Source organism: Chenopodium quinoa, unplaced genomic scaffold, assembly GCF_001683475.1.
Source record: "Chenopodium quinoa cultivar QQ74 unplaced genomic scaffold, ASM168347v1, whole genome shotgun sequence".
Taxonomy (NCBI): domain Eukaryota; kingdom Viridiplantae; phylum Streptophyta; class Magnoliopsida; order Caryophyllales; family Amaranthaceae; genus Chenopodium; species Chenopodium quinoa.
The window spans coordinates 414,069-441,922 of NW_018743373.1; the positions used below are offsets into that span (position 1 = coordinate 414,069).

The 27,854-nt window shown below is 34.8% G+C and overlaps 1 long non-coding RNA gene across 3 annotated transcripts; it reads left to right on the top strand.

Moving 5' to 3' along the window:
* Window positions 1-245: 245 nt before the first annotated feature.
* Window positions 246-5,246, top strand: LOC110738098. Of its 3 annotated transcripts, XR_002514558.1 has the most exons (7): window positions 246-687; window positions 1,199-1,309; window positions 1,437-1,603; window positions 3,800-4,115; window positions 4,456-4,730; window positions 4,805-4,917; window positions 5,042-5,246. It is a non-coding gene; the product is annotated as an uncharacterized LOC110738098 (long non-coding RNA). The 3 variants fall into 3 exon arrangements; XR_002514556.1 differs by having other exon boundaries at window positions 3,800-4,730; XR_002514557.1 differs by lacking the exon at window positions 3,800-4,115.
* Window positions 5,247-27,854: the final 22,608 nt, after the last annotated feature.

Genomic DNA, 27,854 nt, shown 5'->3' on the forward strand with positions numbered 1-27,854 from the left:
AAATATTAAGTCAAAGGAACTTTGACTAAAAAGTTTTTAACTAGTGTACAAACGCCAATTACAAATATTAAATCAAATAAACTTTGACCAAAGCGTTTGTAACTAGCTTACAAATGTCAGTTACAAATATTAAGTCAAAGAAACTTTGACTAAAAAAATTGTAACTATCTTACAAACGCCAGTTACAAATATTAAGTTACTACTTCCTATTAATTTTCATTTAATATTTATTGAAGTTAGGGAAAACAATTTCTGGCTAAAAACAAACAAAAGATTTAAATTTTTTTATTTTTTCCACTTTCGCTCCAACTTCTCGCGCTACTGGTAAAAACTCCTTCTTCCTCCTACAGTTTCTTCTTCACTCCATTCAGTATTGTTTTGGTTTTTCGAATCTGGGTTCAGTTTTTTTTTTTTTTTTTTTTTTTTTTTTTTTTTTTTTTACTTGAGTTTTTTTTAAGATATTAGAATTACTTTACCCTTAAATTAATCTATTCATGAAAGAGAAATATATCCCATCCCACGCTAATTTCCCTTTCACCTCATTTACTCTGAAAGAAGAGTCAGTCTTTGCACTGCCGAACCCACTGACGCACGCCCGTAGTCACCGGCACACCGGCGAACCGCCGCACCCATCAAAGCACCACTGCACTGCTGCACCATTGCGCCACCCACCACTGTACTAACTAGGTGAGTTTCGAATTATTCCTCTTCTGTAGGAATTTGATTCGAAAATATAATTGCAGGATATATTCATTATTCGAATTTTACAATTAAATTGTAGTTATAATTCAATCATATATTCCTCGAATTTCAGTATTTTGATTCGAAATTTAGGTAGATTAAAGAAACTTCAAAGTTCTTATTTTAGGGCAAATTATTCAATTGATTTTTTTTTAGCGCAATTAATTCTATCGAATTTCAGCAATTTTAATCAAATTACACTCGATTTATTCGAATTACATTTATTTCACTGTCAATCAAAATGATTTTCGCCAAATTAATCTTCCTGTGGTCGAATCTATAACCTTAATTAGATTGAAATTCGAGGTTAATGTTGGGTTATTTAGCTATGCGTTATTGTATGGTTTTGGTATAAGCCTGGAGGCTGCTAATTATATTGAGTATTGTTCTGTTTTGGGTGTTCCTAAGTATTGAAATATGACTATCTTAATTACATGTCTTCTTTCTCGTTTTGCAGAAATTTGCCCTGTTCCTCACATGGACAATCTGGTAAACATATACAAATATATGGAAGTCGCATCAGGGGTTTCTCTTTGTCTCTCAAAGTGGACGCTTGAGTAAATAGCAGGTAGCGAATTATCTTTGTCCATATATATATATAGGATTTAAATTAGCAGTTGTGAAAACATTACCCACTCGGGCCTTATTTAATGTTGGTGAAGCCTCTATTTGGTGGTCTGTACTCGTTTTGTCAGACTTATGCTGGCGGTTCAGTTGGTGGTGCCGTCAAATTGAACCATGGGCTTCGTGACATTGTGATTAATTGGGCAGGTGGCTTGCACCATGCAAAAAAGTTCGAGGCCTCTAGGTTATGTGAATGATACTGTTTTTGTAATTTTGGAACTTCTCAAAAATTCATGAGGTGAGAGAAATAATCTTTATCATCTTTCGTGATTTTAATTTATAAATGTTTATGAAGGTGTTTCTTTTGTGTACAATTTTTTATGATCTTTGATGGTGAATATTGCAATTGGTTACTTAGCCATTTTACGATTATATGATATAGCTTTATAACCTTGATAATAACTTTTATCAGAAGGTCTTTTACTAGAAATATTTAATTGCTTTTCGCAATTGGTCACTAGCTACTTAGTTAGATTTATAAAAAATGATTATTAGATGTTCAAGTTTTATGTTCTTTAGATTCTTTTGCTGTGAGCATTCTTATATAATAAAAAAAAATATATACGATGTGTTGGAAACTAAATTCCTATGAAAAAAATTGTTTCATTTTATAATCTGTCTAGATATTTCAGAATCCATTAATAAACCTGATTAGAACCTTTATGACATGGTTTATGGCAGAGCCAGCAAATAAGAAACAATTGTGTTTTCAATCATAGTAGTGCTGACATTTATTTATCTTATGCTCTTTTGCGTAACAGTTGATGTTTTGTATGTTTGATATGTGAACCTTATGTAGTGGTGACTAGTGATAGATTGAGAAGCTCTTTGTTATCAAAAGGACGTTGAGTTGTCTCTTGAATGTATTGGCATTGAAAGACATGACATTGATAACGTTGTTGCTAGAGTTAGGCCTTGTTATTTTGAATTTATTTTTCTATTGATTCCATTTTAGTCATAATGTGTGGGGAATTTGTTGGATTGGTTTCCAGGTTTAATGTGTGGTGCTTTTTTTGGATTGGTTTCCAGGTTTAACTGGCTACTGAACTCAATTTTTAGTCACTCATAGGCATGTGATAAAGGAAACTAAGTTCCTTGGCAGTTGGAAAAGCATATGCTATATAGATTGCTTCATTAAGTTTCTGTTAATAGCACTAGGACCATCTAAACCAGCTCAGCTGGTTGCTGAATCAGTCCAAGCCATACTTCCAACTTGTAACCCCCTCCCCCCCTTGATTGACCCTTATAAACCCTCCCAAGCCCACTGGCCAGAGGCCAATTTCACATGAAAGCAGTATTTGTACAAAGAAAGAAGCCTAGGGAAAAATAGACTAAATTCATATTTTCCAAACAAGGTCATTGGGAGCGAAAAAATAGACAATAATTTTGTATAACAGAGCCTAGTTCAACTTCTCACAATCCGTACATCAATACATGAACACCTTTTGTATAATATATTGCAAAGACCTCAGGCTTCTATTCATGCAACTCAATCATATTCAAACACTAAAAAAAACTCAAGAACTTACTCTAAGGCTTCTGCTGTGAGCCTGTGAATTTCAGAACTGAAAATCAGAATAAATTCAAAGCTGAAATTCAAAACTGAAGCTCAGAACTGAAATTCAAAATGAATTCAAAGCTGAAATTCAAAACTGAAGCTCAGAACTGAAAATCAGAATTGAAAATCAGAACTAAATTCAGAACTGAAAATCAGAACTGAAGCTCAGAGCTGAATTCAGAACTGAAAATTAGAACTGGATTGTTTTTGGTTGCAATTTAGGGCTTTGTTAGTTAAATCTTACTTTTATTGGAACTTGCTTTGTATACTCTAGTATAATATTTGTTATTTGGACCTTTTACTTTATTTCAAATCCTCATGTTGAGTCTTCGACATTGACATGGGTACGGAGCTATGAACTTTTGATTCTCTTTGGTTAAAGATGCTTAGGACACTTACTCATATCTAGTATGCAATGAGTTCTTGAGTATGAGTTATATTGAGTGGTGTGTTTATGGTCATTGCAGAATATATTGATATTTGATAAAGAAAGTAGTTGTCGTGTACTAATTAGGCATTTTCACTGATCTGGCTTATCTGCTAATGCATTACTCCATCTCCCCCACCTCTTTTAAAATGAATTGACTCCATATATCAAGCTGCAACATCCTGTTGAGTGCAAGGGCTATGATATATCCTTAATCTCTTTTCTTCAAACCTTTGTCAGTAACTGTATTTTTTATACAAAATAAAGTACTCACCTTAATAAGCTTTATAATCCTAATCTGCATAATCTGGTACAGAATTTAACAGAATTAAAGAAACTCTTTCTTGATTGGGTTGACATATCCTTTACTTTTCCAATTTCCTTGACTAATCTAACTTCTTTAAAAGTCGTTTCTCTTATGTACTGTAATTTATATGGTGAACTTCCAGGTAGTGTTTTTCTTCTGCCGAATCTTGGAAAACTTGTTTTGAGTTCTAACAGGAAAATAACTGGACATCTTCCTGAGTTTCGATCAAGCACCCACCCTCGTAAAATTCTGGACCTTTCTGCCACTGCTTTATCTGGAGAGTTGCCGTCTTCCATTAGAAACTTTGGTTCCTTAGAGAGACTGAGGCTATGGGGTTGCCAATTCTCTGGAAAAATTTAACTCAACTTCAAATGCTTGGCATTTCGAGTCTCAATGTGAAAACTGGAGACATGTGCTCCTGGTTGCCTAAGCTCAAAGAACTGACTGCCTTAGGCCAGGTCACATTTTTGTCTTGAACTCGATCAATATGAATGATCTGTATTTTCTTGCTAATATCACTAAGATTTCATATCTCAATCTTTTTGAAAACCATTTAACAGGTCCAATCCCACACTGGATTGTCAATATGACCCAATTAGCTTGGTTTTATTTGGGAGAAAATCATTTACAGGGTCCAACTCCACAATGGTTTTCCCACCTTTTATGTTTATGTGTGATCTTGAACTTATTTGATTGCTTATATTTATGTGTGATCTTGAACTTTTTACTACTCATACTTATTAGTTGTAAACTGTGGATTATGCTTTCATGTTTCTTACGACATGCACTATTATGTAGGTCCCAACTAATTAAATGTCGTCTTGCTTTAATTGATGAGTTCCGTGGGAACTCAGTGATTGTGGCCGATGGAACGGCAAAACCTTGTCCTAGTTGAGTGACTCATAACAAGAAAATGAACCGTGACATCTACAGAATTAGTGTTGACCATGTTTATAGTGATTATTCTTACCTAAATCTCCCAGAAGAGACTGATGACGTATCACTAAGTTGGGTCAAGCGGAAGGTTATTTTTTGGGTGGCTTGCAGATTTAGTCTTCTTCTTTATTGATGAGGTAATACATTGAACGCACGTAATGATCTAAGATATTTGTAACTTAATTATATTAATATTTATCTTTTCTTGAAGGTTATGACTTTGACCAAAAAGACGGATAATGAATTGGTATAAACCGAATGGTAATGAGATATATGTATGAGATAATATCTTTCCATAGCGATTGCAAGGGTAATTTGAAAGAGGTTAGTGATGAATTTACCTCTTCTTTACAAGCTAAAATGCTTTATACGAGTTTTGGATGATGTTTTATTTTTATAAAGTATAATAGACAAGTATTTTTTATATTTTATATTTTTATATTTGCAGGAGTATTTGGCAAGACTTGCAGCCTACAACGATGTAGAATTAGATGAGATTTGAGACAATGGGCTAAGTTTTTAGGCTTACTTTTTTGTTGAAAGGCTAGTTATCTACTTTTCTATATAATACATTTCTATATATCTACTTTTATTTAGCCTATTGGTTATTGTTATTACATTTCTAAATTATAAATCAATGATTTTTTATTCAAGTTTTAATTGTTTTTTGGAAATTAAAGTATAGTTACTTTTGTTGTATTTTATGGTTGTGGATGAATAATTCAAGTTCTGTGGAATTATTTGGAGTGTTTGTATTGTATGTTGTAGGTGAATTTAAGTTACATGGAAGTATATTCAGAGTGCGTGTTTTGTTGGTTGAATTATAACAGGTTGTAACCCATTTGACGATGGGTCGTTTGGTAGGATATACTACCACTTTTGTATTCGAATAAAATATTTATAAAAAAATTATTTATTTATTAGTAACTGGCGTAATCTAATGCTAGTTACTAAAAATATATTTTTTAAAAAAATAAAAAATTATATTTGTAACCGGCATTTAGATTTGCCAGTTACTAAAAATACCCTAATTGTAACCGGCGTAACGTAATGCCAGTTACGAATAGTATGCTTTCTAACTTGGAAAATAGACTTTTTGTAACTAGCGTTAGATTAGGTCAGTTACGAATAGTGCATTATTTGTAACTAACATTAGCCGGTTACAAATAAATTTCACTAGTTGTAACGGTGGCATTCGCAACCAACAATGCCAGTTACAAAAAGTCAATTTCGCCAGTTACAAATAGCAGTTTTTCTACTAGTGAACCTATATTCCTAATTACACCATTCTTCCCTTAAGCACTCCAGAGAGTCTATATTAAACCCGAGGTTACGTCCTTAAACCAAGGCGTGGAAGGTATAAATAACTAAGGGTTTGGACCAAATCAAATCTATATTTATTTAATTTATATTTCAATTTGCTTTATATTTTTATTGAAGTTACTAACAGTGTATTCATGATGTAGCAATTTAAAGGAACGTGCGGAATGTGAGTAATTAATTCATTTAATTACTCTTATTTTATTTTAATATTTCTAGTATCATGATTAGACTTATTTATTTTATTTGACTAACGCTATTATTGTTGAATTGCTTCCAATATTAATGTTTATTCTATTATATTTATTGATCACCACATTGCATGTTTAAAGGGAATATGTAACTGAAAATCACGCCTAATAAGATAATTTGGACGACCGATTTAGGTTCCTTTTTAATCTTGTTATTAAATCAAGTGATCACAATATTTTAGAATTATATGTTGCATTAATATTCAACCAATTTAGCCTAATAATAGTTTGGAGCAAATTGAATATTTTGTTTGCATGCATTTGAGATCGCAGGAATCACTTTTCACAATAAGAATCGAGTAGAGGCCAATACGGGCGAAGGTGACTCCATGACTCACTTCGTACCATCATCCCCGATCCTCCTTTTGTGGTTCCGAACCATATGGAGTTAGTAATCGTTGTCCCTTATCGTGTTGCCTTTTTATGATCCGTGAACGGTTTACAAGTTCCTTAAAAACTTGTTGGCGGCTCCCTACTTCCCTTGTCCCTAATCGTGTCCCTAATCGTATGTCAATTCCCAATTCCTATGAGTGCCAAGCATATTCACAACATGCTTAACGTAGGCGCACTTCGAATGACGCCTGCACTTCCCCTAGTGCAATAGAGGAAGCTCAACCAATAGGCAACCAGCATGAGACAAAAGATATCAACAACAATTAGCAAGCAACAACGGATCAGATCAACAACAAGGTCAACACAACAACAATAATGAGCAGGCAACATTCAACCAACAACATTCTGAAGGTCATCATCAGCATAGGATGTAACACCCCCAAATCTCCCTCTACGGAAATACTAGTATAATACGTATAATTATACCGTAGAGGTAGACTTAGGAGTGTTACCGCCGCGTAATTACGCGATGCTACTCAAAATACTAAACTCAATAACAAATCTTGCAGCGGAAAACTCAACTTTCTTTTATTAATGCTTATAAAAATTTTAACATTGTTATGAGTATTCAAAATATAAATAAAACAAACATTACTAAACTAGTTGAAGTAAATCCCAGGACTCTCATATGCTCATTCATAACCCCGCCCGAAAATAGTCAATACTGCTTATCGACCATTACGATAAACAGGGCGAAACAAAACAAAAAAGAAATACGGATTAGCAAAATATGCTAAATACGATAAGTAGAAGATAAGTAAACTCAATGTATTTGCAAACATGCTTTTAAAATCAATTCCAATAATAACTCATGATTCAAAACTAATTCCCGAATATTCTCAAAACGATTCTAATAACTCAATAATAATGATTAATAAAATCAATTATTTTCAAAAACTCAATCTCATCTCTAAGTGTGCACACCCCCAAGCTAGTTTCATACTATTTCAAGGATATTCTTGGAGAAAGAATAGGTCATACAAAGTCCATAGCCAGTCTTCAATGAATCTGCATGGTGGGATTAATATAATAAACATGCTTGTAAAGCTTTATTAAATAAATAAATCAATAAATCCTCATAATATTCCTCTTTGAATAAAATCAACCTTTATAATAGGTTAACTAAGAATTTATTTTTATTTAATTCAACATCATGCTTCCAAAAATCAACATATTAATAAATAATTGAGAATTAAATCTCATATAAATAATTTTTCAAAAACAATAACTCGTCCTTTGATAAACCTTTTATTTCATTCATCAAAATTTTCAAATCAATTTCTTTATTTAAACATAATAAGTAGTTCATACCATTCAAAACATGATATGAAAATCAATCCTTCAAAAGTACATTTATTAAAACAAATAATAAAATCAATACCTCCACACAAACTTCATTTCATAAATCATAATTCAAATCAATTTAATTCAATTACCAATAAATCATATAAAATATGTTATTCAAATAATCACTTTCAAAAGTATATAGCCACCTAAACGTACCTTGATTTCAAATCTCAATTAACACTTCGCACATTCAAATTTCAATCATGAATACATCTTGCAATTAAAATAACCATAAGGTTAGCACAACATAAACCAAAAACTAGTGTGCATGAACTTTAAAACACTTTTAAAATAATACTTTAATATAAATTATAGATTTGAAATAATTATATGTATTTTACAAAACTAACCATGAAGAAAATAAAGGAATATGATTAAAGATAATTGGATTTGCGTTGGAAAGAATAGGTAGAACTTGCAGAGGCCATAACTCCTTCAATATAACTCTGAATTAGGTGATTCTTGAGCCTAACCTCAAGGAGTTTTTGATAGAAACAATCTTTTGTGAAACATTAAAACCCCAAAAACGGACCAGAAGTACCCAAAAATTAGCTTCCAATGTATACGGGTTGATTATGTATGAAAAAATTGGAAAGAAAAGTATGAAAAGGTTTAGAGAGAAGAAGAGAATTGGGTTTTGGTGTGAAGAATATGAGAGGTATGAGGGGGTTTTATAGGCTCATGAATGAAAGAGTTATGGTAGGAAAATGTAAGAAGAATTATGGCACAAAAAATTAAGGAAATTACTTGTAGAAGAGAGCTAAAGAATTATGGAAAGTTTAATATTAAGGTAACTAACAATAATTAATTTAAGGAAAGTGTGTTGTCATGAAAAATAATATGACAAAAGAGATTACTTGGGGAATAATCAAGGAAGATATAAGGTAGGAAAATAAGATGATCAAATATTTAGGAGATGGAGAAATAAAATTAATGAAAAATAAGAGATTTTAAGGAGATAATTAAAAATACAATTTACCAAAATAAATCACTCAAAATCCAACCAAAGTGGCCGAAAATTTTAAGCTTCCATAGCTCCAAGTTTTTGGACCATATAAGTAGTGTTTATTATTATGCTAGGTTTTAGGCTAAAAAAATAATATTTATTGTTTAATATAACTAATTAAAAAAACCAATTATTCACTAAATAAAATAACTAAAAAAAATCAGTTTTTCTACACATAGAAAATCCGAAAATCATACTCATTAAATTAGGAATATTCAGCCCTTTTAAATAAATAATAAAATATAATTTTATTTAATTAAAATATCCGAAATACATATATATTCGGTTTTTAAAATAGAATAAATGGATAATAAATCTTATCCAAAATCCATAAATAATAATTAAGTTTTTAAATACTTTTGGCGTCGAAATTCAAATATCATTTTGGCTCCAAAATTCAATTAGGAAAATAAATTACTAAAATACCCTTTTAGAAAATATTAATTAATTAATTAATTAGAAAATACCTTTAAAAATACGGGGTATTACATAGGAGGAGGCTTAGTAGTGGGGACAGTTCAACATATTGTTATGGCTGCTGACCAGATCAACATATGGAAAGCTTAAACGTGGATCCGTTCAACAAGGTGCCATTCATTTTAATCTGTTAACAAGAACTATACTCGTAATATGGAAAAAGGGGAAGCAACGAAGGCAAGCAAAGCGACAATACAATATGTCAACAGGCTTCCACAACTGTGGTAGAAAAAGAGTGTCTATTTCTAATGAGGACATCTGAGCAGTGGCAATGGGAAACATATTGCCAATGAAACTTAGCTTTAATGCTTAATGTGGGGAAAAGCACAACCCAAAGAATGGTGAGGAGACGGGATGTTAGACCTCACACAAATGCATTAAAGCCAAAGCTTACACCAGCAAATAGAATAGAGAGGCTCAGATTTATTCTCAACAGGATTATAGGTGATTCACCAGGTACAAAGAGAATGAACCAATCAATGTACAACATAGTCCACACTAATGAAAAGTGGTTTACTTTGATAAAGAAAACATATAGATCATACTTAGAAAAAGGGGGAAAAAGGACCACATAGAGTTATGCAATCATCCAAGTTCATTCCCAAGTTAATGTTCCAAGGAGCAGTTGCTAAACCTTAGTATAATGCACAAAAGGAAGTCATTTTGATGGAAAAATAGGCATTTTCCCTTTTGCAAAAAAAAAAAAAAAAAAAAAAAAAAGAGCCAGCACTTGGGAACTCAAAGAACGAGAAAAAAGGGGAATTAGTAACAAAGATCATTGATCTAATCAACAGGGATGCGTCAAGATGGATGTTAGTGGAAAATGTCATTCCAGCAATTATGGAAAAATGACCTTAAACAGGTCATCACAACACAATCTACATTCAACAAGACAATGCAAAGGCTCAGATAACTCGAGATGATCCTATTTGGAAAGACCATTGTGAATAGCCAGGATTCACCTCTATCTTAACCAAACAGCCTCCAAATAGTTCAGACATGAATATTCAGGACTTAATATTTTTCAGGATCGGGTATCCAATCACTCCAACACAAGAAAATGGCTAAAGCACCATATGAGTTGATTAAAGTTGTGAAAGATGCTTTTTCTAAGCTAAGTCAAACAAGACTGTTCAAGTTGTGGGTAACTTTGCGCCACACCATGAACCAAATACTAAAAAGTAAAGGGTTAGACAGGTTTCAACCTCCACATGAGAATAAGGAAAAAACTGGAAAGAGAGGGCAAACTACAAGATGACATATGTAGACACCCATTTGTGTCTCCCCAAAACCAAACTCAGTGATGAGTACCTTTCACGTCGAATCATAATCGAATGAAACGAAAGTGTGGAAAGGTCTAGTGTTGCGGAAAGTTTTACTTCTTTTCTCTTCTCTCTGTTTTTGAAAACTTTATTTTAAGAAAATAGCCAATCCAGTTTGGTTGGTCCATGATATGGGTCCAATAGTGGTGTAGTTGGATGGGGTTTGCAAAGACCTTTCCAACGATACATTATAAGCCCAATTCCGATGAATATTGAGGAATTTATGGCCAATTTACTAAACTGGGCCCGGTTTGAGCTTTAAGTATTGCCCAATGATCTAGGGGAGGGCCTAATATGATTTATCATTCCTAATGTAATTAGGAATGGTTTTGGTCTTCTAGAACATTCTATAAGGTCTTATCATTCTTAATTCAATTAGGATTCTTCGGAGTTTTAATTGGATCAAATAGCATTTTCGACTGAAATTATATTATTTTATCTTCCAGTACAGTAAAATTATCAGATTTTCGAAAACGCGTTAAAAGCTGGTTTGGCGTCCAACCCCAGACCTTGGCGCCTGGAATCAGGATTGGCGCCAGACGCCAGCCATTGGCGCCTGGTGCTAGCCACTGGTCCTGGCGCCAAGTTAGTTTTTCGGTCTTCAGACTCTGTTTTGATAAATTATCTTTTTTTGGCTGATTTTCTCTATAAATATCATATCAAAAACTCCGTTTTCATGGATCTACAATCATCATTCATCAACAATCACTTTATGAATTACCAATAATCAATTCTTTTTATTCATCAATTTTCTTCATCATTCATTCATCAATTTTCAATAACATTAATCTTTTAGCATTCTTTTCTAAACTTTACTTTTTCATACAAAATTCCGCATTCACAAGATCTAGAAACAGTTAGCCATATTCGAAGTTGCCTTCGCCCTAGACGTGAAAGGTTTTAATTTCTGAGGGTTTGGTCCCAAATCTTTCTTTCAATTATTTAATTTACTTGTTTTGATTATTATTTTTCCTTGAAATTACTAACGTGTGTATTTTGTAATTAGAAAGAGGTACGAGGCATCCAAGTAAGTACTTTAACTGATTTGATTGATTTATGATGTAGAAATCATGTTTACATTGTTATTATGATATTCTTAGTATCATGTCTAGGGTAACTTTAATATTAAATATGATTCCTGCGATGCTTCTTATGTTCTTTCTAATATTTATGATTATGATTATGATTGATCATCATTATTATTTATGTTGCTTGATATATATTTTATATTTTATTGCTTGATCAACTTTTATTGCAGGTTAAAGGGAATTGGTATTTGCAACCACGCTTAATAAGATATTTAATAATCTTGTTAGGTTAATTGTGATTATAATTTCAAATGATCGCCAATAATAGTTTATTTGTGCATTAAATTCAACCAAAATAGTTTAAACAGGTTTAGGGTTAATCCTATTGATTGTATGTTAGTCAGAAAGCGCACATGAATACGAGCAGAATAAAGTAGAGGCCTATTATTAGGGCAGGTTCAATCTCTTTTAGGTTGGATTTGTACCATCATCCCCGAACCCTTATTTGGTTCATGACCTTATGGAGTTGACGATCTCTTGGATCGTTAAGGGGTGTAACCTTCATCTTATGAACGGTTTACAAGTTCCTTAAAAACTTGTTGGCAACTCTTTTGCTCTATCTTCTTCCCTTTTGGACGCCACCGTACTTTAGTGTATGATCACAGTGGGGTTCAAGCTAGTGGGATTTTAAAGGCTTGAAATTATTCCCTACAGTTTTTGGCGACTCCACTGGGGAGGATTTCTATTTTAATTCCTGAATTTGTTTCGGCAATGATTTAGAATGAGTGGATGAGACTCGAAAAGTTCTAAGTATTTCATGTGCGTAATTTTGATCAACATTATTGTCATATGCATAAAAAGGTTCTCATTGGAAATACCATCCGTAATGAGTTAAAAACATAGGATTTTACACGTAGGAAATTTGAGAAATGTCTTTCACAATTAGGACTGAAATAACACCGCGCGAAACTGGATGATTTTATTGAGCACAGAAAGCTGCTGAGGCATGTGGGAAGTAGCGTCAGGGGCCAGAGCTTGGCGCCAGGCGCTACAGTTAAAATTTAGCGCCAGTCTCTGTTTGCTAGTGCCAATTTCCCCCAATACCGAGCCAGAAATATGCGTTCTAATTTCGACCGGTTTTTCGTATTGTTTGCTCGATCCTACTTCCTGATTGAATTTTTTCTCACTTTTCTGAAACCCATATGTGTTCTACATATGGACATAACCCTCTGGGAATTCATGCTCTATCTACCCGATTGAACACTCCTGGCAACAAAGGGTACATCTGAGAGGTTGAATTCACCAAACCATGGAAGCGAGTTTTTTCTAAAAAAAAAAAACTCGTGTTCTATCCACACGCGTTAACCCTTCACGGTTAGGCTTCTACGTGGTGCATCTGGACAATTAAACATGGACCCAATTTGACTAAACCATATCCCGAACTTTAGAGAACTAGAGCCATGGTTAGGTTGCGAACTCATTGCATCATATTGTGCCTACTTGCCTAATTGTGCATTATTTGTTGTGCATATATATCCTATGCTCCTCCTAACCGTTTGTTGATTTGTGTTGAGATTAAAATTAATGACTTAAAGAACTTTGCCTAATTAATTAATTAATTAATTAATTTGAGTCAATAAAGTCTATCTTCTTTTAATCGGAATCGACCTAGTACGACTTTAGGCATACCCCAGTTGACTAATAATACCGAAAACAGTCCCAGACCGAGGCTCCAATATTGGTGCCAAAATCTGAGCTGTAGCGCCACTGTATGGTGTGTAGCGCCAGACATTTACTAAAAAGTCTGGCTCCAATCACCATGTTGTGACGCCGGTTCTGTCGCTTGGCCGACAGTTCGGATTATTGGTCGAGTCATCACCTAGGGTCTAATTAACCAGTTTGCTAATTAATTCGGTTAATTTTCGCTGTCAATAACACCTTGTCGAGTCATTAATCGAGTCTTGGTCACATAGTCTAGCCACATGGTCATGACACGAGTCTTAACATGTCACCTACACTCACTAGTCTTAGCACACACTTTGAGTATACATCACCATGACCATGTCTTAGGTTCATGCATGAGTCGGTCTTTTCCGTCATTTGAGTTGGGGTACATTCTACTCCTAATCCTTCATATCCCTCCATCTAAATCCTCTTCACATTCTATTCCAATTTTTCTTCACTTCCTCCATCCATTACATGTTGAATAAAGTTTGAGTCAAATAATTAACAATAAGTATCCCCAAATTCCTTTCCCACAGTACTTGGTCGAGGAGAGAAGGGCGATTAATCAAGGATAACCTCTTTATTCAAGTCTCGCTTTTTGATAAACCAATTCGTCAAAAGAGGAAGGCTAAGAAGATAATGACAACTCAAGAAGAAGTCAATGAGCTTAGGAACCAATTGGTTACCATGACTGAAACACTGAAGCTCCTCACACTTAAGGTCGATGATCCCGTGAAGCAACAACGGATGGATCTCATGCAAGAGAGTCTAAGCAAGCTATCTAGTGACTATAAATTTCAAGGCATGAGCTCGCAAGGGGTCTCGCTGGATAAAGAACTTCTTCCGCAGAAGTTCAACGCCACTGACATCCCTAAATTCAAGGCAACAGATAACCCTTACTTCCATCTAAGAGCTTTTGAAACTATAATGAGCATTAAGGGTATCGATAAGAAGGTTTTCCCCTCTCTGTTCCCACTATCTCTTGAAACCGCTTGCCAACAATGGTTCTTCTCCCTTGACAAGGAGAAATCCTCTACCTGGGAATTGATAGTGAACGCTTTCGTTGGTAGGTACAAGTGCAATACCCAAGTTGAAACCGATCATAGACAACTTGAGATGCTAAGACAAAAAGAGAATGAAGGCTTTACTTATTTCTTTAATAAGTGGAGGGAAACTTCCGCCAAGATGATTGAGGTCCCCATTGAAAAAGAATCCGTGAGGATGTTTATCAAGAATCTCCAAGAAAAGTATTCGAAGCACCTAAAATATCAACACAATTTGAATACTTTCAAGGCCGCTTATGACATCGGAATTGAAATCGAAGATGAACTTGCAAAGCAAAAATCTACTAACAATAGTAACCACGTTGGCTGGAAAGGAAAGAAGAACGACAATCCTTCTTCTTCCGAAAACGCCCACTCTAGTAACAATGTTAGTACCTTTGATCTCAGTGAAGTTTAGCCATAGATAACCAAGGATCTAAGAAGCAACTAAGGAAAGACTTCACCCCCATTGGGATGAGCTACGATACTGCCTTCGATCGACTCCATGCCAAAGGACTCATTACTCCCATTGGACCTATTCAAGATCCCGCACCTGAAAAGAGATTGCCTAGTTGGAATCCAGACGAACACTGCAAGTATCATCAAGGTAGGGGTCATACTACTGAGAGCTGTTGGAAGCTAAAAGAGGCTATCCAACATTTGATTGATAATAACAAGCTTCCCATGCCTCCAGTTAACAAGAAGAGCGAGTGATGATAAAGGAAACAACACAAGACAAGAGACGAGCTCCAACGAAAAGATTTCATGACCTCTTTTTTTCTATTTCTTTTTCATTTTTACTCTTTCCCCAATAAGTCTAGCATAGGCATCCTTTCTTTTCCCTTGGATTAACTTTGTAGATTATTTATTTTCCTTTAATAAAATGAGCATCTATGTTCTTGCACATGATCATCACATTACATTGCATCAAAAAAAAAACCATGTCGAATTAAGCACAGGGTATACCAATGATTTGAGGCATCCCTTGTAGCCACGTCATATCTCCTTTCGCCCTTCAATTATACAATCCTTTCTTCATAAACCACTTTGAGCCTTGTCTAATGATAAACCTTTCTTTTTTCAACCTACATCTATCTAACCTTGGGATGGGATGGTGTGCAACTTATGCAATTTTCAAAGAACAAAGCTTGAGTGATTTCAGAAAATCAAAATAGCAAAAGCAAAAAATAAATAAAAATGTACAAAAGGGAAAGTGTTCCAATGTCTTTGATATGAAAGTATCTTCGATAAGAACACGTCTCAGATTGCGTCTCTTATCGAGTGCTCGGTACCGTGCCTGAGAAACATGAATGCCAAGTGAGTGATAGACCGCATGATCGAGATTGCCCACACTTATTAAAATAAAATAAATGCTAAAGCAAAAGAAAGAGCTAAAAAAAAAGAAGAGTAGAAAACCTCAAGTATGAAAATACAAATATTCAAAAGCAAGGTTGCACACCTTGGGGCTAATCTAGGGTCTTGAGCCTTTATCCCCTTCTCCTTTAAGCCTTTAGCCTAACCACGTTACAACCCTTAAAAAGACCTTTTTGAGGTATACACACTTGTGCGAGGTTTGGCTAGAGCTACGTTCGGCCTGATTCCTAACGGATACGTAGGCAACCTCACATCGAGGTGCAGCCGTAATAAGCATGCATTCATATTCACATTCACACACTTACACCATGATCATATCAAGGGATCCCCTGTGCTCATCCCTATTCATTTAGAGCTAGACTTGGGGGCTTGATCCCTACGTTATTAGCTTACCTAGCCTAAGAGTCACCACCATTTGACTCTTTTCAATATATATTCCCACACACTTAGCTCTTGCGGCCTAGCTTTAGTGTCACTTTCACACACTGCACAGATACATGACCAATATATTTCCCTTAGGAACCCTTTGTCATGAAATCTTAACACAACGCTGAAGCATGCTTCGTCAAAATCACTCATAATTGTCATTGCGTCACAAAGTATGAAGTGCTTAGCCTCCGTGCCTAAGTTACCCAAATACTTTCATCATGGAGTCAACCATTGAGATAGCCTAGGATGGATTAATTCTTGAACCTTGAGAGATAGTATCGAATGACATTTGACTAAGCTCATTCAACATGCATCTTCAAACTTTTGATTTTCTTTTTCACGTCTTTCTTTTTTGGGAGAAAGTCGGTACCCTCCACAAAAATGACGGAAAATTTTTGAGTTAACACAATGCACACACAAGTCATGTACACATTGAGTCATGTCGTGCCATATCACTTTGATTTGAGTCACACGTGTCATTTCACTTTGAGTTGAGTCAACCTCGAGTCGGTCAATCACATCGAGTCAAGCTTATACCTTGAGTCGTGTCAAGTCAATGAGTCAAGCAACGTTAAGCCTTAGGTCAACCCTAATATGATTAAAGAGATTGGCAAAGTTCTATAGTCAAAATAAATACAGGTGCAGCAGAACAGGGAAGACCCTATCGCAGCGTTCGCGACGAACAGAGCAAGAAATAAAATGGAAAATTGAATTTAAAGGAGAATCCGTGCTGGCGCCAGTCCCTAGGCATTGGCGTCACTTTCTGTGCTTGGCACCAGACGCCAATTCCAGCGCATGGCGCTAATGCCATATGTTTGGCGCTGATTGATTTTCAGCGACGCCAAAGCAGCCAGCCACCTGTTGGGGTTGTGCTAGCCTTCTGCAATATATTTTTGGGTTCCTTGGTACGCCAGTTAGCCCCTATAAGAAATATTGACATGATTGAGTAGTCAGTTTGATTACAATTGCAATAAGTGATCGACCTGATGAAAGATCGTCTCACTTAGCTTAAAGCGCCTAGGCATTGGCTCAAAAGCAGAAAAAACACCGACATACAGGTTCAAGAGCAACAAAAGCGCCGACGTACAGGCATAGCAAAAGCAAAGTTCAGGCGAACTTTTAAAGATCGACAAGTGTTGGTCTTCGGTAATTTTCTTTGGAATATTATCGCAACAAATGAGGATGACTTCAAATAAAGTTATTTTCAACAGCGTTCGCTAAGATTGTGGAAGTTGTCACCAAAGATTTGAGAAGATAGCACGAGATGGGCGGTCTTCGACATCATTCGCTAAGATTGTGGAGGTTGTCACCCAAGATTTGAGAAGATAGCACGAGATGGGCGGTCTTCGACGGCATTCGCTAAGATTGTGGAGGTTGTCACCAAAGATTTGAGAAGATAGCACGAGATGGGCGGTCTTCGACATCATTCGCTAAGATTGTGGAGGTTGTCACCCAAGATTTGAGAAGATAGCACGAGATGGGCAGTCTTCGACGACTTTTGCTATGATTGGAAAGGTTGTCACTATGATTCAAGAAAAGGCTCAAGATGTAGCAACATTGATCGACGGCGTTCCCTAGATTGTGGAAGATCGTAAAAACAAACAGCAAGATGGCGTTCCCTAGATTGTGGAGGGTTGTCACAAACAATTGAGGATTGTTTCAAGAGAAGCAATCTTCGATAGTATTCCCTTGGACGTGGAATATTATCACAGCGGAAGAGGTAGTTTCAGGCGAAGCAATCTTCTAATTTGGAAGCAGTTACAAGGCGTAGCGGTTTTCAGGCGGGATGACATTCTCTAGCTTGCAGGAGGTCGTCAAAACAATAGCAGCAACAATCGGTTACTTTCAGAGACGTGTGCTCGACGGTGCAAGATACGCTTTTCTTAACTCTGTTATCTGTTTAACTAATGTTAGTTTTGCAGGTATCGACGTTATAAGATTGATTTAGGATCACAGAACGTTCTGAGTCATTCTCCGTCCCTATCGATACTTTGACTTTCGTTTTCAAAACTTGCATTTCTCCAAACTCAGTCAAAGTGGGGGCTTCTGTAGACACCCATTTGTGTCTCCCCAAAACCAAACCCAGTGATGAGTACCTTTCACGTCGAATCATAATCGAATGAAACGAAAGTGTGGAAAGGTCTAGTGTTGCGGAAAGTTTTACTTCTTTTCTCTTCTCTCTGTTTTTGAAAACTTTATTTTAAGAAAATAGCCAATCCAGTTTGGTTGGTCCATGATATGGGTCCAATAGTGGTGTAGTTGGATGGGGTTTGCAAAGACCTTTCCAACGATACATTATAAGCCCAATTCCGATGAATATTGAGGAATTTATGGCCAATTTACTAAACTGGGCCCGGTTTGAGCTTTAAGTATTGCCCAATGATCTAGGGGAGGGCCTAATATGATTTATCATTCCTAATGTAATTAGGAATGGTTTTGGTCTTCTAGAACATTCTATAAGGTCTTATCATTCTTAATTCAATTAGGATTCTTCGGAGTTTTAATTGGATCAAATAGCATTTTCGACTGAAATTATATTATTTTATCTTCCAGTACAGTAAAATTATCAGATTTTCGAAAACGCGTTAAAAGCTGGTTTGGCGTCCAACCCCAGACCTTGGCGCCTGGAATCAGGATTGGCGCCAGACGCCAGCCATTGGCGCCTGGTGCTAGCCACTGGTCCTGGCGCCAAGTTAGTTTTTCGGTCTTCAGACTCTGTTTTGATAAATTATCTTTTTTTGGCTGATTTTCTCTATAAATATCATATCAAAAACTCCGTTTTCATGGATCTACAATCATCATTCATCAACAATCACTTTATGAATTACCAATAATCAATTCTTTTTATTCATCAATTTTCTTCATCATTCATTCATCAATTTTCAATAACATTAATCTTTTAGCATTCTTTTCTAAACTTTACTTTTTCATACAAAATTCCGCATTCACAAGATCTAGAAACAGTTAGCCATATTCGAAGTTGCCTTCGCCCTAGACGTGAAAGGTTTTAATTTCTGAGGGTTTGGTCCCAAATCTTTCTTTCAATTATTTAATTTACTTGTTTTGATTATTATTTTTCCTTGAAATTACTAACGTGTGTATTTTGTAATTAGAAAGAGGTACGAGGCATCCAAGTAAGTACTTTAACTGATTTGATTGATTTATGATGTAGAAATCATGTTTACATTGTTATTATGATATTCTTAGTATCATGTCTAGGGTAACTTTAATATTAAATATGATTCCTGCGATGCTTCTTATGTTCTTTCTAATATTTATGATTATGATTATGATTGATCATCATTATTATTTATGTTGCTTGATATATATTTTATATTTTATTGCTTGATCAACTTTTATTGCAGGTTAAAGGGAATTGGTATTTGCAACCACGCTTAATAAGATATTTAATAATCTTGTTAGGTTAATTGTGATTATAATTTCAAATGATCGCCAATAATAGTTTATTTGTGCATTAAATTCAACCAAAATAGTTTAAACAGGTTTAGGGTTAATCCTATTGATTGTATGTTAGTCAGAAAGCGCACATGAATACGAGCAGAATAAAGTAGAGGCCTATTATTAGGGCAGGTTCAATCTCTTTTAGGTTGGATTTGTACCATCATCCCCGAACCCTTATTTGGTTCATGACCTTATGGAGTTGACGATCTCTTGGATCGTTAAGGGGTGTAACCTTCATCTTATGAACGGTTTACAAGTTCCTTAAAAACTTGTTGGCAACTCTTTTGCTCTATCTTCTTCCCTTTTGGACGCCACCGTACTTTAGTGTATGATCACAGTGGGGTTCAAGCTAGTGGGATTTTAAAGGCTTGAAATTATTCCCTACAACATATAAGCTTTTATGTGGGCTGTGATTGATGCATGGGAGAGAGTAAATATGGACAAGCAAATGAAGTCAAACACAAAGCCTTATTACATCATACTCCCATTGTTCATCATTAACCTCAACAAGTCACATACATTTAACATAATGTACTATTGCCTAATGTGATATTTGTAAACTGTACTTTACTTTGAACAGCGAAACAAGAATCCCATTATCAATAGTACATAAAGTCAATTTTAGGACAGGTTATTGACAGAGGTCTCAAAGTCTTAAATTTTTATCATAAAAGGCAAAATGATGAGCCAAATATAACTAGAATCATGCATTGTAATTCCTTATGGAAAATGGTACCTTATGGTCAAAATTAAATGAACAAGATCCCTAATGCCTTCTCAATACAAACAAGCTATCATCATAGACCAATGCTTGTCATAAGCATAAGTATAGGCAGCAAAGGCATCATCATAAGCATAAATATAGGCATCCTTCCAAATGTTCAACATAATCATAGGCAACAACAAGGCAACTACTCATTATCAAGAACAAGAAAAAGAATAGGCAATAGAAACCAACTAGTCATGAATCACAGGCAACAATAAGGAAAATGCTCATCATCAACAACAAGGAAAAGAATAGGCAACGGAAACCAACCGGTCATGAATCATAGGCAACAAGAAGGCAACTGCTCATCATCAACAACAAGAAAAAGAATAGGCAACAACAACCCAACTGCTCATCATCATCAACAAGAAAAAGATTAGGCAACCACAGGAAACATAAATCAACATCAAAACTTAAACCCAAATGCAAAACAGGTTATCATGTTCAAAGTACAACTATTCACCATGTTCAAATCTGTCCAAACTAAAAAAAAAAGGCATACTGAAACTTAGCTGTGTGATTCAGCATCATAATCTTTTTTAAGGGACACACGCATCTTAGAAGAAGAGCAACCTCCATCATCATCATCATTGGAGTATGAGAAATCCGAATCAACATTGTCATAGAATCTTGGCAAACCCTTCTTTCTAGCTTGCCTTATGTACCTATTATGAGGCCAATAGTCAGAGTTTGCAGGCGGCATGCCTTTAGGGACAATAGGGACAATGTCAAACCTGATCCTCTTAGTTTCATTGATGTAAATGTGCTCCCCATTACAACCACTGCCTAATTCACAATCACGATCAGTGCATTGGTATGTCTCGGCTATATAGTTTGATCTGGAATTAGTAGCAAATAGCCTGGCATACAGTGAACTAGTTTGTTGCACCAAGGGAATTCAAACAAGAGACTAGGCAGGAGTTTTGGCTGGATGATGAATAAAAAGTTATAACGCAAGAGCACGATGTTTGTTGTTAGCAGAGACTTACCAAATACGGGTCGAATCCCGGGGGGATACAGTTTCTATTAGTTTTTCCCCAATTATATAAACTATTTCAATAAACGAAGAGTGATTTGATGATCAATTAAATAAAGTATGACAATAATTAAAATAAGGTTATTCTAGGGGACACGTTTAGTCCACCATGCTTACACCGATCCAAGAAATTTAAACAATCCATTAATAAACAAAATAGGTCGAATAATTAAAGCCCTTGTTAATCCTACAGTTAAGAATTAACACTTACAAATTAACATATGTAGTTTGTTTGCTAACATAATCATATCAAATTCGCCAATAGTAATTAAGCCTCTAAAAATATGATCTTTCAATTTCTAATTTTCATTAGCTAAATAATCAACTATGATATTGTCCAATTACATGACTCAAACAATAAAGCACAAATCAATTGGAATCATTCAAACCCTAATTCATAAATTATAAATAATTAAGCACAAATAATCAAGGTATAAACATGGCTTCCCTCACTTAGCCCTAAAAAACGGATACTCACTCATAATTGAAATAAAGAAAACAAAAGAGATAAATAGACTTGAATTCATAATTACTAAAATAAAGAACAAAAGAATAAATGAAATACCTCGTTGCTTGAATTAATGGAGAGTAACAAACTAGGGTTCAACAATGGAGAGAAAAAAAACTAAAGAAACGTTTAATGTAGAAAATAAATCATAAGAGGAAAAAAAATAAAATCCTCTCAAGTATTTATATTAAGCCTAATCCTACATAAAATAAATTAAATAAAAGAAATAAGGAAATAACAATAACAAAGGTCGTCCTTTGATTGGTTGCTTGAGAATCAAAACCGATGGAGGTAATTTGCACGATGTTCCGCACGCCAAACCCATTGCTCGATGGGTGGCCGATGGTCGTGTGATCAAGGGTTGCGATGAAGTCAATGATCTACCATCACCATATGGATTTCCAGCGGCCCAAGAAGCTTCATGGACTCGTGTATGCGGCAGTTTCATCACTCGATGGGTGGGCTCTTGATTGGCAGATTTACAAGACTTACTTTGCGTGGATGTAACTTACGATCTAGTAATTACATGAAGGCGTGCGACTAGGGGTGGCAATTTGGGTCACCTGGTCGGGTTCGGGTCAGATTTTTGGTCGATTTCGGGTTGTGCATAGAAACTATTAAAAATAGTGTAAAACTTAATATTATCATTAAATATGAAATTTGGGTGAAATCGAGTCGAATTTGAATTGTTCCAGATCGGGTCGGGCCAAGATCGGGTGACCTATCATTGGAAAGCTCTCTAAGGCCCTGTTCTTTTGAGCTTCTGGGCAGAGTAGAGCAGGACAGAGCAGAGCACGGAAGATTTCAGCAGAGTAGTGCAGAGCAGAGCAGTGTAGAGCAGAGCTAGGCTTCCACACATTACGAAGCAGAACAGGGAAGGGCAGAGCAGATTTCAACAGTGTAGTGCAGAGTAGAGAAGGATAGAGAAGAGTAGAGCAGCTCTAAAGAACAGGGCCTTAGTCTAGTTTCCATCCCAGCTTGAATCACCTCAATACAATCTGTAGAACTCTTGAGGATAGAGAAGAGCAGAGCAGCTCTAAAGAACATGTCCTTTTTCGCCTCGTCGTTCATTAGCATTTTGCTTTGTTTCACTTAAATTCAATCTAGATTGGCACATAGTGACCTCTTGAGGATTCTATGTCCATTGTCCATGTACACACCAATAAAAATCAATGTCTACAAGCATAGAATCTTCTATCAACAACTTAATCCGTCAACTTGCGTCCAACTATCATCTGATTCAACTCTAATATCCTTCGAAAGTGTCCAAATAACTATGAAATAACCTAAAACATTAAGAAAAACACAAACGGAGTGTAATAGAGCGATATATGATGAGTTATGCTATTACTACCTTAAAATCAACCAAAAAGACTAAGAAAAAGGTATAAAAACTGACATAAACGTGCCTAAGAACCTTAAATAAATATGATCCATCACGGGAAGTTTGGCTGGAGATTTGGATGGTTTATCAACCTCATCCTTACAGTCTTTTGCTTTCTATACATTTCATAGCTGTGGGTGTAATGAAAGTGTGATTCTTCTGAACCAGGGGACTCACTCATTATCACAAACAGCCAAGAAAAAAAATATTTAAACAAACACTAAAAATCCTAACTTACATGGGAAGACTTGATAGGAAGAGATAAAAAACCAAGCAGCCATTCACATTCACATGACCATTCACAATGACAAACAATCACTTTTGACAAGTAAATGCATGGATCCTTTATTTCTGCTTCATCCATGAAACATTCAAACAAGAAAGATCATGTTATAAGCTTGTCAATAAATATAGTGAACCCTTAGGTAATATCATAACTGAAACCCTAAATCAAATAAATAGTGAACATTAAATCAAATAAAAAGTGAACCCTTAATAAAGTGAACATTAACACCCTAAATCAAATGAACAGTGAACCTTAAATCAAGTGAATAGTAACACCCTAAATCAAGTGAACATTAACACCCTAAATCAAATGGCCAATGAGTTAAATGAACACTGAAACTCTGAATCAAATTAACAAGGTCAAACCCTACAACAATATCATAGCAATTCATGATTCAAGCAATTATTTATGAAAAAAAAACTCACAAATTCATAATCATTTATCAACAAGCCCAAGTAATCGTTCAACACAATATTGACAAACCAAAACCAAAATCACTATCACAAATTCAATTTACATGCCAAACAAGTGTTTAACCATAATATTCACCCAAAAAAATAAATTTTTTTCAAAAAGTAATTGTAAAACCACACATACACGGAAGCAAAGAACAAAAACGATACCTAGCACCTTTAAAATCCAAGGATTCATAAAATTAGTTGAGGGCTTCGATCCGTTTGAACTCGTAGAGCACTGATCCATAATTTTTCCTGTAATTTCAGCCTCAAAAATGCCAAATTGAAGAGAGTGAAGGAAGAAAATAGTGAATTATTGTAGATCAAAATATGAAGAGAGAGAAATGAAAAGAGTGAAAAGAATGCTGCAAAAATAAGTCAGAGTAGCAAACTTCAAGGGAGACCAAGAATCAAATTAGGTACAAGTACAAAAGCAAATATAAGGGCAATTCAGGAAGCATGGGTAATAAAGACAAAAAAAATAAGGGCATTAATGTCATATAGGGTTGTTGGGTGGAACCTAAAATTGCGAAATGTGATTAACATTTTGGGGCGCCTAAAATGACATAAGTGACAATCAAATGGGGACGGAAGGAGTATTATATGGCAATATATAATTTTTATAAATTGATAAAAAAAAAATAAAGTCAAAGTAAACATATAAATAGGGAAAAACTCAAAGTGTTGCAGTTATTACAAAATAGAGAGAGTATGTTAGTTGAAACGAACACTACAAAAGGGGGGTGAATTGTAGGTGAGTTCCTAGTGACTATTTTTGCAAAATATAAAACAGAATATAAAGGAACTTTGCAATGCACACAGGATTTTACGAGGAAATCTTCCAGGACCCAACTGGAAGTAAAACCTCGACCCTTCTAAGAAATTTCCAAACCAAAACTAATTCACTATAATAGAGCAAACAAACAAGTTACAACCTATTATAAAATAGACCTTTACTCACAAGTTCCAGATTGAACTTGCTACACAGTAGGACCGTATTCTACCCAACTCAAGTTCCACACTTGAATTCACTCGTACGATCACAGTACTACCTCCCAGCTTTTCACTCAAAGCTCACACACCTGTATGCAATATAATTTTCAAACACACGCCCAATAACCCTACCAATACAGAATGTAAACACCTAGAATATATTAGGCAAGCAATGCACGAAACCCGAAACTAATATGACAAGATTAAAAGCTTGGCAAACTTACACAAATTAAGCTCAGCGATTTTTTCACGCAAAACTCACAAAAACTTATGAAAAATGTGATCTCTACTACAAGATTAACTCGTATAGCATGCAAGTAGGGTTTTTCAAAGGATAAATAAGTTAATTTAACTAAATAACAAGATATAGTTTTATGTAAATCTTTTTAAAGAAAATCTTTTCGGAAAATAAGATAAGTTATAGCAAAAAGAATAATATCTTTTTGTTAAAACCGATTTTAAGAAATAAAATAACTTGAAAATCTTTTTCTTAAAATCTATTTTTTATCTTTTCCGTTAATTAAATTTTCCAAATAACTTGTCATGCGTATAATAAGTTTTGTGCATATCTACTTAACATATTTAACTATAAATCTAGAAGATAAAATCTTAGCTAAATAAATATTGTTGTATCGCGTTTCTGTAATATTGGATTACTTGGGCTTCACGCAGACCAGGACCAAGTTCCTGCTGTCACTTTTGCTCCAGTCTTCAACCGGAACTTCGCAGACTAAGTTCTCTCCAGAATTTACTATCTTCTGCTTGCTAACTCCAAGTTCCTGTAAGGGAACATTCCTATTAAGGAACTCAGTTCTTGTTAGAGAACCCTTCTTCTACTTTGTTTGACTTTTCTTCAAAGGTCTCTTCATGTCTTCTTAGCTTGAGTTACTCTTCCACCACCAAGGTCTACTTCACCTGTACTAATTAAACACTTATAAACCTTTATGAGTTGAGTTTGCTTTAGTTTAATTTCATCATCATAAAAACCTTAAAGCTTCAACGGAGTACTTTTTTTTTTTAATATTCCTGAATCCAAAAGGTTGACCCTGGCTTGAGCTAGCCTTATCGGCTATTCAAAATAAAATGACCCGGACTCTTTGCCTATAGCTATATAATCCATTGATCCTTCTATGCTGTACAAACCTTATTTTTAGAACTAAATTAAACTAATATATAGTAAAACGCCCTACGTTACATATTATTTGCAACAATTAGACATTTTCCCTCTCCACTTTATATCAAATAATTGCAAATAATATGTAACTGGGATAATATTATCATTATTAGAGTTCGACGAGTATGTGACTACGCGATAACCTAGATAAGCTAAGAGTTTTATAATGGTTTTATGTGAAGATATTTTGGTTTATGTATAGTACGAGTCATTGGCGGACTTGGCCTTATGCCTGGTGGGTCAAATGACTCACCAGGGCCCAAAATATTTTTTATGTTTTTTTAAAAAAAAAATTAAATAAATAAATTATTTTCTAAGTTTTTTTTTTTTTAAAAAAAATACTAACTTTGAACCTTTTGTTAATGTTGTTGGGTTTTTGATGAAATGTGAACCTAATGCTTGTACAAATTTTAATCTTGTCAATTATTAGTTTGTTAATTATTAGAGAGCTAAGCTTGTCATGTTGTCAATTATTAGCTTGTTAATTATTAGTTTGTTAATTTTAGTCTTGTCAATTTTAAGCTTGTTAATTATTAGTTAGTACTGTAATCTTGTCAATTTTCTATTTGGATGATCTTTGTAAATAATTTTTCTTGGGAATTTTGGTAAATTTTTTCTTTTTACATATTTGGTTATCAATTGTGACTCATCAGTCGGAAATTCCTGGGTCTGCCACTGGTACGAGTAATAAGTAAAATGTCAAAAAATATTGTTGCATCCCAATCGATGATGATAATGTAATGTTATTGAATGTTAAGTAATTACTACGTAGTATGAAACTTGTTCTTTTCTACTACTTGTGTCACTAAAACTCAATTTTGTGACATTTGATATTCAAATGCTGAGGTATTATATATTTAGACCTGCTGTCTGTAGGTTTTTTTTTTTTTTTTTTTTTTTTTTTTTTTTTTTTTTTTTTTTTTTTTTTTAAAATGTGTGCAAGTAGAACGAAGCAAGTCAAAGTACGTAACTACTACGCCCTCTTTGGGTTGAATTTTCTCAATAAATGTACTAAAATTCATCTTTCTAAAGTTGTTATAATGGATTTCAAAATCTAGACTTTGTTGACATGTGTGCAACGTAGTTTTCCTTACATTAATATATGTCATAAATCAATTAGCTTTGAATCAATTAGCCCCTTATATGATTATTATAGATGTCTTATTGTCTGGTCAGCGAATTAAGGTCTAGGAACAACACGCATTGAGTAAAAGCTAATTGAATTGTGTACTCCACTATCTGGGTAAGATTTAGTGAGCAAGAAGCCTATAACTCAATGAAGCTAAGCTTCAGTTCCCATGGTAGTGACCCGAGTTCGAGGCTCATACGGTCATACCCCCCCTCCCCTGCCCTGTGGGTAATAACCCCTTGATATTCCTGTAATAGGAAATTAAGGTGGGGCCCACCCCTTACCCCTGAAAAAAAAAATCTGGGCAAGATTTAGTGTTATTATTATTATTATTATTATTATTATTATGACTT